The sequence below is a fragment of the Capsicum annuum genome, chromosome 3 (assembly GCF_002878395.1).
Source record: "Capsicum annuum cultivar UCD-10X-F1 chromosome 3, UCD10Xv1.1, whole genome shotgun sequence".
NCBI lineage: Eukaryota > Viridiplantae > Streptophyta > Magnoliopsida > Solanales > Solanaceae > Capsicum > Capsicum annuum.
The window spans coordinates 58308629-58327521 of record NC_061113.1 but is presented as its reverse complement, the minus strand read 5'-3'; positions in this window follow the sequence as shown (position 1 = coordinate 58327521).

Genomic DNA, 18893 nt, shown 5'->3' with positions numbered 1-18893 from the left:
TAACTAGATGAGTTCTACTGATCGAGTCACTATTGAGATTACTTCATAACTGACATTGGCTCTAAGTAAAAAACTAAATTGTCGGGTATTAAATAACCCAGGACTCGATAGCATAAAAATAAAGCATCACATGATCTTCCGTAGTATAAGTATGCACATTGAATTCATAATGCATTTATAGAGACATCTTATCAAACTCTTGCATAGTATAACTTGCAAATAAGCTAGCATGACATGATTTCTTTCCCTTATTAGTTCACATGAAAAATTCATCAAGAACTTGGTGAGCATACATATGCACATAAAACTAAACAAGTAGACATCATAATTCAAATCCCCATTGACAATTTCAAGGGTTTTACATGGATCCTCATGATATTACATACATATCAATTAACCTCACATGAAACGGATCATAAAACATGGATTAGAATCTCATTTAATCATTATAAACATGATCATAATCAAAACCAACATGGAATTCATGAAATCCATAAACTTGAAGTTTAAAAATAGTTTCGTGGACTCCAAGGCTGGAAGGGACCCTTGGATGAACATTTTACATACCTTAGTTGATGAATTTCTGAAAGTTAATGGTGAGTTCTTGAGTTCTTTATTTTAAATTTGAACACCTAGGGTTCTTGAGAAATTTGTGAAATAATGAATATAATTGCTCTCCAAATAGTTTAATTTCGTGTTTTGACGGCTGAAGGCATGGGAAAAAGACGTAATTATCCCTGAGGACGCGGCCTTTTTAATGCCTGTAACCTGTATTACTGATGCGCCGCATCATTGGCATCGATGCAATAGCCAACGTGCCGTGTCGCATCCACGTCGGTACACTAGAATTTGCATTGAAGCTGGCAAAAAACTATCTTATCGACGCGATGGTCAATGCGACGCATCAAGATTGCATCAACTCACTATTTTGGGCACTCAAACATGGTCTAGACGAGGTTCAAAAAATCCAATACTTGTCTGGGAACCTCTATTGACATTCCTGATCATGAATTAACTCAAATATCATCATTTAAAGGATGTAAAGGTCATTAAATAAGATTGCCAACTTTCGAAGTATAAAATGGTAATAAGTCTGAGTACATAGTTAATATATTCTAAGTCTGGGATCCCTAACAAGCTTAAAGAACTGATTTAAGCTAGAAATTTTTGAGAGGTCTTACACAAACCCATTCAGAAAGTAGTTAAGTGATAACCTACCTTGAATGCCAAAAAATGGTCTGCAACCCTTCAATACACAACGTTACTCCTCACGAATGGTCCTGAAATCAACTAAAACATCAAAATATAGAATCTATTCATCAAAAGAAAGCCAACGATACCTATATTGACCATTTCCAAGTTGCTATCAAAATGGACCCCCAAACGGGTTTTTAAAAAAAGAAGGTAAAATCACAATTTTATTGCAAAAAATATTCCCCATATTTATAGGAATCTAAATCTAAAACCCAAGAAAAAATGAGTTTAAACTGATGTTTAAATCAATAGAAAACAATTTTTAAAGCTTTACTGCTAAAATCCCTGAAACTCATTTAAAAATTAAGAATTGAAGTTGTTATGAAGATGAAATTAAGGTAAAACTGATAATTATACGATTAGAAACTCACCCAAGTGAAAGAGATTTGAAATCGAAGTTTAAATTGGAGCAATACCATTTTTAGGCCTTACTGGCCAAAATTCCCAAATTTTATTCTTTAACTATGTCTAAAACAAAAAATACATGATACAGATTGATGAAAATAATTAAGATATCTGTTTTGCAGCTTAACCAAGCTTAGAAATGGACAAAGTTGCTTAAAATCACAAAAATCTACGCTTCAAGTCTCAAAATGGTAAAAAATGGTAAAAAATAGGTATATATATATACCCAAGCATCACGATCGCAACCAGGTGTCGCAAACGCGGCACCTGGATGAAGCGGGTATTGTGATTGCTAATATGGTATCATAATTGTAACACTTGACTACATACCTAGTCACGAACGCGACAGTAGCTTCGTTATCGTGGGTGCACTAGTTGGGGACTTGGTGCATTCCAAGTCTCCATGGACCCCTCCGAATTCACTCGAAATCTTGTGAATGCAAACAGGATATGCTACCCTATCAAATTTGATGCTCCAGACTCAATGGCAATATCAAAATTTTGAAACAAAAAATCATTTTCATAAAGTTCACCCCCGAAATTCAACTTCACAACTTTTCAAATCGAGGATAGAAATGAGATTTAAAAGTCATAAAATCACACCAACTATGTTGCCACCCTAAAATCAATGTTCCAGATTTGTTGGCATAGTTTATTTTGCAATCCGATGCACAGATCAAAACTTGTTCACTGAAGTAAACTATAAGGCTCTCGAAGCCAAAAAAAAAGCCACAAGATTGTATAAATCACACTAAAATGCATCGAGAACTGTGCCAATCATCCCCAAAACTCAAAAATACCATGACACAATCATGAGGATTGTTAAAATAATCAAATAACACATTAAAAAATATTCACATAATTTATCAAAAATGCGAGTCGTTACATCATCCAACAATAAAAATCTAGTTTGTCCTCGAACTAAAGCCAAGAGAAATACCTCTCAAACTAAAGTCAAGAGAAATACCTAAATCGGCAAAAAAATAGAAATAAGAACTACGCACATCAGACTTAACCTCCCAAGTAGCCTCATCTATAGGTCGATTTCTCCACTAGACCTTAACTTCCGGAATAACTCTAGGGTGCAATCATCAAATGTCCCTAGCAAATTAGAGATCGGTTCCTCAACAAAAGACAACCTCTCATCTAACTAAACCGACTCCCAACAAATGACATGAGACTCATTCAGAATTTAATGGCGAAGCATGGAAACATGAAAAAATGGATGAACAACTGGCAAGTGTGGGAAAAAGCTAACTCATAAGCTACATCACCAACAGTCCAAAGAATCTCAAACGGGCTAATATAATTGGGCTAAGCTTGTCCCTCTTGCGAAACGTTATCACACCCTTCATGGGAGAAACTCAAAGCAAACCTAGATCACCAACACTAAAACTCAAGGCACGAAGTCTACGAACAACATAGCACTTCTTCCAACTCTAAGCCACTCGAAGCCTATCCCGAATAATTCAAACTCTGTCTAAAGACTCACAAAGCAATTTCGTACCTCGAGGTGTAATCCCAGAAACCTCAAACCAACCAATGCAGAGAAATAACACATACCATACAAAGGCTCAAAATGAGCCATATCAATATAAGAATGGTAGCTATTATTATATGCAAACTCCACCAAGGCTAAATGTTGGTCCCACTGACCACTAAAGCCAATCACACAAGCACGGAGCATATCCTCCAAAACCTAGATAGTTCGCTCTGACTGACCATCAGTTTGGGGTTAAAATGCAGTAATAAGATCAACTCGAGTACCCAACTCATCCTAAAAAGTTTTCCCAAAGTGAGATGTGAACACTAGACCTCGATTTGAGATAATAGACCCTATCACACCATGAAGACACACAATATCAGAAATGTAGATACAGGCCAACCTCTCAACATTGAAAAAAAACTGAAGCTGAATAAAATGAATAGACTTGGTCAATCGATCCACGATAACCCAAAAACTATCAAAACTATGAGAATTATAAGACAACCTAATCAGAAAGTCTATAGTGATCCATTCCTATTTCCACCCGAGAATGGGTAACTTCTAAAGCAATCCACCAGGTCTTGAATGCTCGATCTTTACCTGCTAGCAACAAAGGCAATGAGCTATAAAATTTGCTTTTTTTTTTCTCATACCACCCCACTAGTAATGCTGCCTCAAGTCATGATACATCTTAGTCACTCCTAGATGGATAGAATACCTTGAACAATAAGCCTTCTCCAAAATCAATCTAATCCAATCACCTACTCTTGACACATAGACTTGGCCTCCATTCCTCAAAACTCTATCTAAATCAAGTGAGGCTTCCTTAGCCTCACCACTCAATACCTTATCCTAAATCAACCTCAATCCAACATCATCAAATTGATGAGATCGAATCTACTCCATCAAAGAAGACCCAGCATACACAAATGACAAAACATATCTAAGTATCAATATATCAAGCCTAGCCATCTGGTTAGCTAAAGAATGAACCTCTAAGGCCAAAGACCTCTCTTGGGTCAAAAATGCGCCAAGCTACCCATGCTAGTAGACTTCTAGCTCAAGGCATCTGCAACCATATTAACCTTGTTCGAATGACAGAATAGTATCATCATAATCCTTAAGCAAATTATGACAATAATGATGAATCATATTAAGACCTCACTGGGTGAAGAAATTCTAAAGCTATTATGATCCAAAAAAATATAACAATGGACTCCATACAAGTAGTACCTCCAATACTTCAAAGAAAAAAAAATGCACACAACTCCAAATCTTGGGTAGGGTAATTCTTTTCATGGGGCTTCACTTGACGAGAAACATAAAGAAGCACCTTACCCTCATGAATCAACACAGCACCTAATCTAACACCTAAAGTATCATAAAAAATGTTAAAACCTATGATCTCCTTGGAAAAATTCTAGATAGGAGTTGAAATAAACAAATCCTAGAGATTTTGGAAGATTGCCTCACAATCATCAAACAACATAAAAGAACCTTTTTTCTGAGCCAAATTGGTCAATGAAGCTACAATAAATGAAAAACCCTCAACAAAATTCTAATAATAACCTGCCAAGCCAATAAAACTTTGAATCTCAGTGGATGAAGTAGGCTTAGCCCAATCATGAACCACTGCAATCTAAGATAGATCAACCATAATACCCTCCTAGGTAACCATATGACCCAAGAAAGAAACATACTCCAACCAAAACTCACACTTCGAGATCATACTTGGAGAACTTAGCATACAACTTCTCATCCCTTAATCTTTGAAGCATAATCACCAAATACTCATCATGATCGGTCTCATTCTTGGTATAAACTAAGATATCATCTCTAGATACAATTTCAAAAAATTTGAGATATGATTGAAATACCTTGTTCATCAACTTCATGAATGTTTTTGGGGCATTGATCAACCTAACGGATATGATCAAGAACTCATAATGATCATATCGAGTCAGAAAAGCTTTCTTTAGAGTATTCAAAGCTCTAATCCTCAACTGGTGATACCCGAATCTCAAATCAATCTTTGAAAATGCTGCACCTTGAAGCTGATCAAATAAATCATTAATACGAGAAAGAGGATACTTATTCTTAACCATCACCTTGTTCAATTACTGATAATCGGTACCTATCTACATAGAACCATTCTTCTTCTTCACAAGTAAGACATACGCACCCTAAGGTGATACACAAGGTTGGATAAACCTCTTATCTAGTAACTCCTGCAATAGATCTTTTAATTTCTTTGACTCGACTGGGGACATTCTATAAAGAGGAATAGCATAGGCTTGGTGCTAGAATCAACCTCAATAGCAAAATCAATTTCCAAAATTGGAGGCATACCAGGCTAATACATAAGGAACACATCCATAAACTTGCAGACAATATAAATAGAATATAAGAAATGAGGTAAAGCAACACTAGTATTACGAATATCAGCCAAATAATTCAAACATCCTCTCTTAACAAATCGATGAGCCTGAATATAAGATATAACCCTCTTACGACCTGAAGAAAACATACCATTTCAAGAAATCCATGGCACATCCAGTGAAGCTAAAATCATGGTCTTAGCATAACAATCTTGAATAGAATGGTAAGGAGCCAAACAGTCCATACCTAAGATAATGTTGAAATCAAACATATCTAAGATAAAAAAATCTACCCAAGTCTCACGTCCAGGAAAAAATCACATTACAAGATCAGTACACCTAACCTACCACTAAAGAATCTCCAATAGGGGTATATCTATGAATAGGCATGACAAAAGGCTCACTAATAGAACCAAAATAGGAGGCAAGATATACATACACATAAGAGAAAGTCAATCTGAGATCAAATAATACAGATGCATATTTGAAACAAACAAGGATGATACCTGTGATCACAGCATCAGAAGTCTCTACCTCTAGTTGGCGGGTATAGCATAACACTATTTAAGATCACCAACTGGTTGAGTAGCAACATGACCAACACTATGGGCACCCCAACCTCTGCCTCAAGCACTAATGGTAAAACTCCTGCATCTCACATATCAAAGAGAAATAGCTCCAAAAATATGATGAGCACAATCCTTGGCCACATGGCCAGTATTATCACATACATAGCAAACCCTACCAAATTTTTTAGTCCTCAACTAGTGGGTGAGTCTTTATATCTATGTTCACTCGATACTAAGTACTACTCCCACTGAACTGACATTAAATTATAATGTAGATGTAACCTGTTAATTGATATGCTTAATCATGGTGTTTAGAATATATAATACATGCATAATCTAAAGAAAATCATGAATATATAATTGATTCATGTTTAATCTTCTAGGTATCAGATGCTCATAATCCACCAGCACAGCCTAATACAATGGAAGATGATAAGGATAAAACTGACCATGGCATGGGAAATCATGAATAGTACTCAATTTTTCAATAAATGATCATGTTATGGAAAACTGAAATTATCAAACATATGGAAACACAATTCTCATAGGAAAACATATTTCATGGTTAATAACCAAAACAACAAAGATAGAGTTGATAAATCTCATATTTGACTTGGAACCCAATTAAAAGGAAAAATGGATTGTACTTGTAAATTAAGGAAGTTCTTAGGACTCTATAGTTGGAAAGGACCCATTGATGAAATCCCACATACCTGAGAGTGGAAGCCTTGGATAAATCATTGTAGCTGATCTTTTTCTTGAGAAACCCTAGTTTACTCTGAAGGAGAAAATGAATTGCTTATTTTTATGTGTTGACTGATTCTTAGTTATGAGAGGTTAGGGTAATATTTACCTTTGATAAATGGTATTTTTAGGGGCTTCAATGATGTGGTTTGGGGTCATAAGGATGGGAATTTACCGAAAATCCCCTTTTAAAACATGTAGGAATTTGTACTTCCAGTCATTACGACCTACCCTATAGCTCATCACGATTGGTTACAAGTCGTGGTCTGAGTCGTAACCTGAGGTTTTGAGATCTTGGATCAAGTCTGTTATGACTACGTATACCCTCCTAACAACTAATTATGATAGACTATAGGTCGTTGGGTGGAATCGTAGTCTAAGACTTGGTTTTTAGATTCTTTAGAGTTTAGGCAATGGGTCCATACAATGACTCATAATGTGTAATAATGACTCGTGTTTTCGACTCATTACTTTGGATTTTCTGATGAGAACCTTACTGTTTTGATAATGATTCTTTCGTAATGACTCATAAAATCTGCTAATGATTCATTATGTGGGTTGTAGCCACTGGCAGTTGACTGATACTTAAAGAAAAATTGGCACAACTTTTTGCCACGACATCGGATTAAGGAGAGACTTGCAGCATTGGAAAGCTAACTTAATGACCTATCTATTAAGGATTCTAGAGCATAAAACTTGGGGTATTACAGTATCTCTACCTTAATATCATTGGTTCTCGAATAAAACTGTCAGAACGGGACAACTAGGGGAAATTAAGATCATAAACTAAATAATTAAGGGCTAAATCATGACTTAACACCTGAATCTATAATTGATGCATAGAATTAATTAAACTCATGAATATATGCTATCACTTGAGGATGGCTAGACAATTGAGGTAGAAATGAAAGAATTAATTAATTAATGAAGACTATTACATTAAGATGAAACTAGGTTCGAATAGAAGAGATAGGGGTACTTGGTTCACATATCAACCTCTACTTCCCAAGTATCTCTCTCAATGGACTGATTCCTCAACAAGACCTTTACTAAGGAAACCTCCTTATTTCTCAATATACAATTTTGATGGTCAAGGATCTCAACTGGGTCTTTCTCATAAGAAAGGTTATCTTTCATACCCACACTTTCTATAGGAAATACCGATGTTGGATCACCAATGCATTTCTACAAGAAGGAGACATGGAAAATTGGATGTACGATGATAAATCTACAAGTACAAGCAAGTCTAAATCATATGCTATCTTACCAAATTGGATCAAAATCCTATATGGGCCAACATTGCGGGGATTGAGGTTTCCCTTCCTAATGAGCCTCTACAGCCCCTTTATTGTCAAAATTTTCAAGTAAACAAAATCCCCAACATCAAATTCAAGCTTCCTCTTCCTTACATCTGCATATGATTTCTGATGACTCTAGGTAGTTTTCAACTTGCTCTAATTATTTGAACTTTCTACATCGCCTCAAATATTGACTCTAGCCCTATCAAAGCAGTCTCACTGCCTCAAACTAACCAATAAAAGATCTACACCTTTTGCCATAGAGAGCTTTAAATGGAACTATTTGAATACTGGAGTGATAATTGTTATTATAAGAAAACACAATCAAAGGCAACTGGTCATCCCAAATACCCTTGAAATCAAGAGCACACACCCTCAACATATCCTCTAAAGTCTAAATATTACTCTCTACCTGATTATCTATCTTCGGGTGGAACGCTATACTGTGATGAACTTGGGTAACAAAACCTTTCCAAAAATAAGAGGTAAATTGGGTACCCCTATTTGATATAATGGTCAACAAGAATTAATGTAACTTTACCAACTCCTTGAGATAGATTCTAGAATAATCCTCGGCCAAATATGAAGTATTAACAAGTAAGAAATGGGTTGACTTAGTTATTTGGTCTACAATAATCCAAATGGAATCATGGTGACAATACATACGAGAAAATCCTGTAAGGAAGTCCATATTCACTATTTCCACTTCCAAGTAGGGATTCTAAAATTTTGAAGTATACCACTAGGTCTCTGCTCCTCAACTATAACCTGCTGACAATTAGAACACTAAGACATAAATTTCGTAATATCTTTCTTCATACTATTCCACTAATAAGTTTCCCACAAGTTGTAGTACGTCTTAGTGGATCTTAGGTGAATAGAATATTGAGAACTGTAAGCCCCTACTATTATCCATTGTCTCAAATCATACACGTCTGAACACATAACCTGTCCTGGCAATATGGTACACTATTCCTTAGGAGAAAACCTCAAATTTCTGATTCTAAACTGCCTTCTTCAACTTAAGAAAAATAGGATCTCTATCTTGCTTTTCCTTTACTTTGGCAACCAACAAAGATTCTAAACCATTCTGAACCCATATACTACCTTCGGCCAAATGAACCAACCAAACTCCTAATCTAGCAAGTTGATGAACCTCGCAAACTAACTCCTTCTTATCAACCTCAACATGGGAAACATTTCCCATAGATAATCTGTTAAGGGCACCAGAAACTACATTAGCCTTACATGGGTGATACAAGACACTCATATCGTAATCTTTCAACATTTCCAACCACTTTCTCTAATAAAGATTTAGGTCTTTATAAGTAAACACATACTGAAGGCTCTAGTGATCAGTAAACACATCCACGTGAACCCTATAGAGTTAATGACTTCAAATCTTTATGGAAAAAAACAACTGATTCCAACTTGACATCATAAGTCAGGTAGTTGTTCTCACGGGGTTTGAGCTATATAGAGGCATATTTTATAACCATTTCCTTGCTGCATTAATATACAACCAAGGCCAACTCTAGAAGTGTCATAATAAACCACAAAACTATCTGAACCATTTAATAGAGTCAAAATAGAGGCAGAAGTGAGTCGAACCTTCAACTTTTGGAAACTTTTCTTGCAAAAATTGGACCACTAAAATTTAAATTTCTTTTGAGTCAGTCTGGGCATGGGAGAGGAAATAAATGAAAATCCTTCAACAAACCATCTATAGTAACTATCTAAACCTAAAAAACTCCTAATATCTGATAGAGAGATAGGTCTAGGCTAATTTTCTACTTTGGTCATTTGAAGATCAACCCGAATACCTATACCAAAAATTATATAGCCATGAAAAGTTACTAATTTCAACCAGAAGTGACATTTGCTAAATTTAGCAAATAACTAATGATTCTTAAGGGTCTGTCGAACAACCCTCAAATAGTTTGGATGCTCGAATTCACTACAAAAATAGAGAAGGATTTCATCTATGAAAACTGTCACAAAAATGTTCAAGTACTGCTTGAATACCCTGTTCATCAAGCCATAAAAGCAGCAACAACATTTGTTAGTCCAAAGACATAAATACAAACTCAAAATAACCATACTAAGTTCTAAAGGTCATATTTAGAATGTCACATCCTCTGACTTTGAGCTGATGATAGCCAGATCTGAGGTCTATCATAGAGAAATAATTTGCACCCTGGAGCTGGTTGAACAAGTCATCAATCCTGGGGATAGAATACATATTTTTGATTGTAATTTTGTTTAACTGATGGTAGTCGATGTACATTTTGAGAGAATGGTATTTTTTTGCACTAATAATATAGGAGCACCCCATGGAGAGATATTGGGTCTGATATGACCCTTATCTAAGAGATCTTTTAACTATTCTTTCAATTTCTTAAGATTTTATAGAGCTATTCTATAATGTGGAATTTAAATAGGCTAGGTATCTAAAATGAGATCTATTTTGAAGTCAATTTCTCTCATAGGAGGAACTTCAGGAAGATCTTCAGGAAATATCTCTAGAAATTCATTAACTACTAAAGTGACTCAAGACTCGAGGTTTCAAAACTTGAGTTCTTGACTTGAACGAGATGATAGACACACCCCTTGAAAATTATTTTCCTCACCTTAAGAAAAGAGACAAATCAACCTATTGGTACTGAGGAACTATCCTTCTATTTTATGACTGCCTCATTTGGAAATCAAAATTAAACTATTCTATTTCTACAATCAACTAAGGCATATAAAGAGTAGAGCCAAGCTATACCAAGAATGATATCAAAATTGATCATCTCTAATTCTAAAAGATCAACTGAGGTGACATTTTGGGATACTATTATTGGGCAATTTTCGTATACCTATCTATCCATAATGGAACTACCGAATGGAGTAGACATTGAGAAAGGTTCTGTAGAAATTTTGAGACTGATGCCAAAATCTACTACTATATAGGGAGTCACAAAGGAAAGTATGTCTCTAGGGTCTATTAATGCATATACATGAATATGAAAGACTCGTAATGTACCAGTAACTATATCAGGTGAACCCTACTACTCCTGGTGAGTTTGAAGAGCATAAAGTTGATTCTAGCACTATTTGTTAGTTGCACAAGAAGTGGCACCCTGATGAGAAGGACGAACTATTAGAGCTGATAAAAAGTTTGCCTAACTTTGGTGATGAAGATCCTTACCCCTTGGTTCAACCACCAGGAAATCCCTCACTCTATGACCTAGCTTACCATATGTGAAACAAACATCACTACCTACCATGCCCTCACCCTTATGGTTCTTACCATATTTCTTGCAAATTGGGTTGGTGTGACCACTAATCATACTACCCTAGGAGTTAGAGACTAGTGCTTTATTACAAGCATCCTATCAAAACTTAGTCACTAGAAGATAATTAGACTAGGGATGAATATCTTTGGCAAAACTAAGGACGATTCCTACCATCTGATCTTTGCTGAGAGAAATTAAAATTACCAATCCTGGCCCTCTTATTTTATCTTTCCTTCTCCTTCAGTTTCTCTTCCTCAATTTATTGAGCATGAACCATCAAACGAGAGAGGTCTATCTTCTTAATCAGCATAGCCATCCTACACTTCTTGACTAGATCTTCACAAATCCCAAATACAAACATACATATTTGGGCCCTAAAATTAACCACCAAATTAGGAGCATACCTCGCCAAGTAAGTAAACTTGAGAGAATATTCCTTACCCCTGATACTACCTTGCTTCAGTTTAAAAAATTCCTAAACCTTCACTTCTCTCAACTGAAGTGAGAAAAACCTATCCAGAAAAGTTGTAACAAACTAATCCCACTATATAGGCCTTGCATCGGTACCTCTATCCTCCTTCCACTACTTATACTAGGTGTGAGCCGCCCTTTTTAATTGGTAATTAGCTAAGTCAGCATTCTCATTTGGAGTAACACCCATAATATCAATCACCTTCTACACATAATCTAGAAACTCTTATGGATCCTCCTCAGACTTAGATCTAGAGAACACCGGGGGATTCAACCCAGGTAATCCTCAGATCCTGGTTGCATCTATATTCACTACTAGTTTGGCTAGGGAAATAGCCTACTGGTTATTTAAGAGGGTCTTTTGGGATAAGTGGCGGTGTTGGCTGGTTCCCATTCCTCCTTTTATCAGCCCTTTTAGGAGACATTTTCTATAAATAGGTAGAGGATAAGTTAGAAAAGGAAACACAAGGGATCCATTGCATGACATGAATAATGAAGGAAATGAAACTTTGTTAAAATATTTCATAGCCTCTTGCTCATAAGTGTGGCACGATTCACACCCATGAACTAGACTCTACTTAAGCGACTTTCAGACACCCTAGGTCACTTTAAATTTTGTGCTTTGATACCAAGTTTTTAATAACCCAAGACTATCCTCTAGTCATAACATGGTGCTTAGAGCCACAGGTAACCCTATGCTAACCCATGGTCTAGTACCTCCTGTGAACACTGGGAATAATAATAAAAATACTAGGTTGAAGATAAACTAGAAAATCTGATAATAAGTGGAAATAGAAATAATATCAATTATGTATGAATATCTTATAAAAGTAAAGTTATGTTTGACTGTCTAAAAGCATCTAAGACATGGGGAGTTGATGGGATAAACCGCCAACAAACTCTAAATAACTGAAATAAAATAAAATATTAAAGTTCACAACTAATAATCCATCCTAAAAGAATGAGAACTCACCAAGACTCTTTTTGAGTAGCACAGAAATTGACTAGGTGCGATTCGGGAATAGAGCGTCCAAACCTATATTAAAAGACAATATAGCGCAAAGAAGTATGTGATCAGTACTTTAATATAATGAGTATACAAGATAAAATAGATGATAAATATACACATAATGGGAATATATTCAAGAACATGAACATCAAATGCAAGACCAAGTATAAACATACATTGTGTATCTGAATAATTGAATGACTAATTACTGAATACCTGATCATGCAAACTTGAATTGTACATGATCTGAATACTAAAATAAGGACTGTGGGAGCTAACAATAACCAACATACCCCAATCTGACAAAAATTACGGTCCAACTTATAACCCCAATTGGATGGGTATTAGTACCTTGCCAAGGGTACCAACACTAGCTGGCATAGATCTACTAAATTAATGTCCCGAAGGACTAGGGTGTCAGTCCTCTAGTGGCAGATAACCCATCATAAACTAAGGTGGTACTGTAGTTTTGGAATGTAGGGACTTCAACCAAAGGTCTCAGTCCTTAACTAACGGGTGAGCCTTCATCCCTATGTTTACTCGGTGCTAAGTGCTACTCTAATTAAACTAACAGTGAATTATAACTGGGATATAAATTAGTAACTGATATGCTAAATTATGGTATTCTAAATATATAATACATGCATACTCTAAAGAAAATCATCAATATATAACTGATGCATGTTTAATCTCCTATGTATCAGGTATTCATAACCCACAAGCACAGCCTAATGCAATGGAACATGATAAGGATAAAATTCACCATGGCATGGGAAATTATAAATAGTACGTAATATTTCAATAACTGATCTTGCTATGGAGAATTGAAAATATCAAACATATGAAAACACAATTCTCATAGGGAAACATATTTTCATAGTTCATAACCAAAACAACTAAGATAGAGTTGATAATTCTCATATTTGACTTGGAACCTAATTAAATAAACTATTGGGAAGTTATTGGGACTCATTGGTGAAAGGGACCCATTAGTGAAATCCCACATACCTGAGAGTGGAAGTCGTGGAGAAATATTTAGAGTTAATCTTATTATTGAGAACCCCTAGTTTGCTTTGAGGAACAAAAGGAATCACTTCTTTTGCTATGTGTTGACAAATTCTGAGTTATGAGTGGTCAAAGTAATATTTACCCTAATAATTGCTGTTTTTAGGGGCTTAAATGATGTGGTTTGGGTTTATAAGGATGGGAATTTACAAAAGATCCCCTTTCAAAACATGCAAGATATTTTGGTTCAAGTTGTTATGGCTCATCCCATAACTTATCATGATTGGTTACGAGTCATGGTGTTAGTCATAACCAGAGGTTCTGAGATCTTGGGTCCATTCTATTATGACTACGACTAAAATATCCTGGGTTTTGACCCTTAGAAAATTTCCTAGAATTTTATTCTCTGGACCCAATACGACTCATCGATAGGAGCTATATGTTGAGATATGAGTGGTATGGTCCTATTATATTCTGACCAGTGTTAGTTGGTGGGATGGTTTTCGTCAATGGAATGGGTAAGACTTAGGGGAATGAGTCGTAAGGCTTGGTATAATTCATATCAGGGACTCATATGGTGGTAGTGTTTGATCCTTCTGGTATTTCATTCTGCTAGGTATATGGGTCTTGGGTACGGATCGTATGTTGTAGTTACAACTTGGTTGGATGAGTCGTATACTGATGTAATACCCCAATCATTTCTTAAACCTAAATCCATCTTTTAAGTGGATATCTATGACTTCTAAAGTGATTGATGTTTAAACCATGTTGTATTTCTCTAATTTTTACTTTTTTATGTAGAACATTGAATAATCTTTCCATTGATACCAATTTCATTGAAATTCGACATCGGACGAGGGCGTTATGGCTGTTTTATTAAACGGTATCAACTGGCCAGGTTTGACAGTCAACCTGGTGGACCGTTAAGTCCTTGGTAGACCTTCAAGTGCCCCGTAAATCCAAGGCATTGACTCTTTTTTCAAACCATCGTGCAACGGCCAAGTTGGTGGACCGTCAAAAAGTTTACGGACCGTCAAGGGGTCCATCAGGTCTAGACAAACTATCTCATTTTTGGCCCTAGAGTGAAGGATGACTTAGTGGTCCTTCACTTTCCTGACGGATCGTCACTTTGACCATCACATCAAGGCAGAACGTTCCATTTTTGGCACTCGAGTGATGGACGGTCTGGTGGACCGTCAGGAGACTTGATGGACCGTTAGATCGACTGTTACAGGCCCCGATCAGTGAATTTCAGCTTTTTTAAAAGGGCATTTTGGTAATTTCTGCACCTTGTTGCCTTATATATATATCAAATTAGTAAAGAGAAGATCATTTTCTCCTATTTCTCTCAAATTTCTCCAAGAATTTCTAGAAAACTAGGGTTTTCTCTCACCCCAAAAATCAAATCTTCTTCCAAGAAATTCAAGGATCTTCCATAGATTTCTCCAAGTTCTTCGAGAATTAAGTTCCCCAAGTCAAGGTCATCAAGAATCTTGGTCTAAATGTGTGAGAAAGAAGTTCCAAACAAGTTTCTACATCTCCAAAATTATAATCCAAGGTATGTGTGGCTTGAACAAGAACACTCCTTTCATTCTTTGCTTTATTATTGATTTACATAATTTTGCAAGTGGGTTTACACCCAAATTTCTTTATTTATGATTTATGAGATTTGAGTTGAATAGGTTTGATATTTATGATTATTTCACCATCATGTTTCTTAAATTGAGAATTTATTCTGTGAGTTGTATACTGTCATTATGTATTGATGATTTCTAAGTGATTTAAGACAAGTGTCATGAGTTGCCTTTCCATGAGAAATTTGACTCTTGAATATATATCGATATTTGACATTAAAAGTCAAGAATGAGTCCTATGATGCTTCCTTGAAGCTTTGATATTTGAAAATGATTCGAAAAGCAAATTTACTTGATGTTGAGAAAGACTGTGTTGAGTTGAGTCGGGTTAAGAATCCACAAGATGTTTATAATTTGGAGATGAGATATATATTTATGTTTTGGTCTTCAAAATAGACCCATGAGTTGATATTGATTAAGGTGGATTTCCTTACGCGTTTTGAGCTGAGTTTGGGAAGAGTATTTAGCACCGAGTGGGATATATGGTATTTCCCCAAAACTATGTGCCACCGTAGGATTGATGTTGATAATTATGGGTTAGAGGCCGAGTATGGGATTATGATAGTGAGATTGAGGTTGTACTCCCTGGCAAGAGTACAATAGCCCCGCCAATGTTAGGTTCTCTTCTTATGAGGGAATAATGTTGGACTCCATACAGCTCACATGGTGTAGTTTTGTCGGTTATAAGAAACTCCCACATCCATAATGATATACGTACTATGAGTTACCGAGTCACTCTAAGTCATGAGTCAAAAATTTTGAGTTGAGATAAATGATTTATGAACCATATATTTTTACTGATGACTTACAAAAATAATGTTTTAGATAATTCAAGCGAAGAGAGTTATTATTGTCATCATGCATGATTTTCTTATACATTAAGGATATTATTTAGAATGTTGCGTCCACCCCCACATACTCAGTACATTCCTAAGTACTAACTCTCATACTCTTCTGTATTCTATATTTCCTCATGATATAGGTTCAGGTGTTCAGTCTCAGCAGCGATAGTGATCTTTGAGTACCTTCATCTACATTTGTGTGGTTGGTGAAACATTATGGTTCGAGGTCCTGTGTCTCCAATTTTGTCTTATTAATAGATGGTTGTTTACTTTCAGTTCAGTACAAGTTAGTTGGGGATCTATCCCAATTGCTCCCCAGTCCTATATAGTAGAGGCTTTGTCAGACTAGTATACCAGTGTACAGAGATTTTAGTATTTTATTGGTACAGGGCAGTATTTCTTCATATTTCAGTATGTTCATGACATGGTTATTCCTTTTTATCATAGCATGATTTGCGCTATAATGAGTTTTGAAAGTGATGGCAGGCTTAGAGGGTTAGCTTGAGGCCACGTTTGTCCTTGAGCACCACGTGACGTCTTGGGATAGGTTCTTAGGGTGTTAAGTATGAGTCCTATGATGTTTCCTTGAAGCTTTGATGTTTGGAAATGATTGGAAAAACAAATATACTTGATGTTGAGAAAGATTATGTTGAGTTGAGTCGGGTTAGGAATCCACAAGATATTTATGATTTGTAGATGAGATATATATTTATATTTTAGTCTTTAAAAGAGACCCATGAGTTGATATTGATTAAGGTGGATTTCCAAATACGTTCTGAGCTGAGTTTGGGAGGAGTATTTAGCACCGAGTGGGAAATGTGGTATTTCCCCAAAACTACGTGCCACCGTAGAATTGATGTTGATAATTTTGGGTCAGAGGCCGAGTATGGGATTGTGATAGTGAGATTGAGGTTGTACTCCCCGCCAAGAGTACAACACCCTCGCCAATGTGTGGTCCTCTCCTTAGGAGGGAAAATCGTTGTTCTCCATGCATCTCACATGGTGTAGTTATGTCAGTTATAAGAAACTCCCATATCCATAATGGTCTACATACCATGAGTTACCGAGTCACTCTAAGTCATGATTCAAAGAGTTTGAGTTGAGATAAATGATTTATTAGATTTATGAAAAATATGTTTTTACTAATGACTTATGGAAATAATGTTTTAGATAATTCAAGCGAAGAGAGTTATTATTGTCAACACACATGATTTTCTTATACATTTATGATATTATTAAAAATTTTGCATCCATCCCTACATACTCAGTACATTTCCAAGTACTGACTCCCATACTCTTTTGTATTCTATATTTCCTCATGATATAGGTTCAGGTGCTCAGTCTTAGCTGCAACAATGATCTTTGAGTACCTCTATCTACATTTTTGTGGTTGGTGAAATCTCATGGTTCGAGGACCTGTGTCTCTAATTTTATCTTATTAATAGATGGTTATTTACTTTCACTTCAGTACGAGTCAGTTGGAGTCTGTCCCAATGGCTCCTCAGTCCTATGTAGTAGAGGCTTTGTCAGACTAGTGTACCAGCGTGTACAGAGATTTCAGTATTTTGTTTGTACAGGGAAGTATTACTTCATATTTCAGTATGTTCATGACATGGTTATTCCTCTTTATCTTAGCATGATTTGCGCTATAATGAGTTCTAAAAGTGATGACAGGCTTAGATGGTTAGCTTGAGGCCATGTGTGGCCTTGAGCACCATCTAACGTCTCGAGATAGGTTCTTGGGGCGTTACAAGCTTGGTATTAGAGCCTAAGGTTTGAAGAGTCCTAGGGATTCTTACAAGCCGTGTTACATAGAGTCTTGATAATCGGTGTGTAGCACACCACATCTATGAGCAAGAGGCTACGGGACGTGTTTGGAAAAGTTGTTTTATTCTTTCAAGAGTCTATCATGCCTATGCCTATTTCTATCTGCTGTTAATTCGTGCTCTCTTATGACAGAATATGCCTCCTCGTAGAGCTTGTAGAAACAACAAACAACCTTAACCCATTAATCCTTTAGGTGAGATGGTGTCCCATGCCAAATTTCGGGCAGCTTTCCAAGTGCTAGCCCAAGCGGTCATCGCCAATGCTCAAGACAACACACAGGCTACTGTTCCACCTCCACAAGGGAATAATTCTACTCAGGTGTATGTGTTGATGGACCTTGGGTCAATTATTTCTTATGTCACTCCATTGGTGGCTGTGAATTTTGAAATTAGTGCTGAAAAGATTCTCGAGCCTTTTCTAGTCTCTACACCAATGGGTGAATCTGTTGTTGCTAAGCAAATATATAAGAAGAGTCCTATCACTGTCCTTCATAGAGTCATGTTTACAGATTTGATTAATCTAGACATGGTTGATTTTGATATTATTTTGGGTATGGATTGGCTTCACTCTTATTACGCATCTATAGACTGTCGTACCCGTGTAGTCAAGTTTTAGTTTCCCAATAAGCCAGTCTTTAAGTGGTTCAGAAATTCTGTATCTCCTAAAAGTCACTTCATATCCGATATTAAA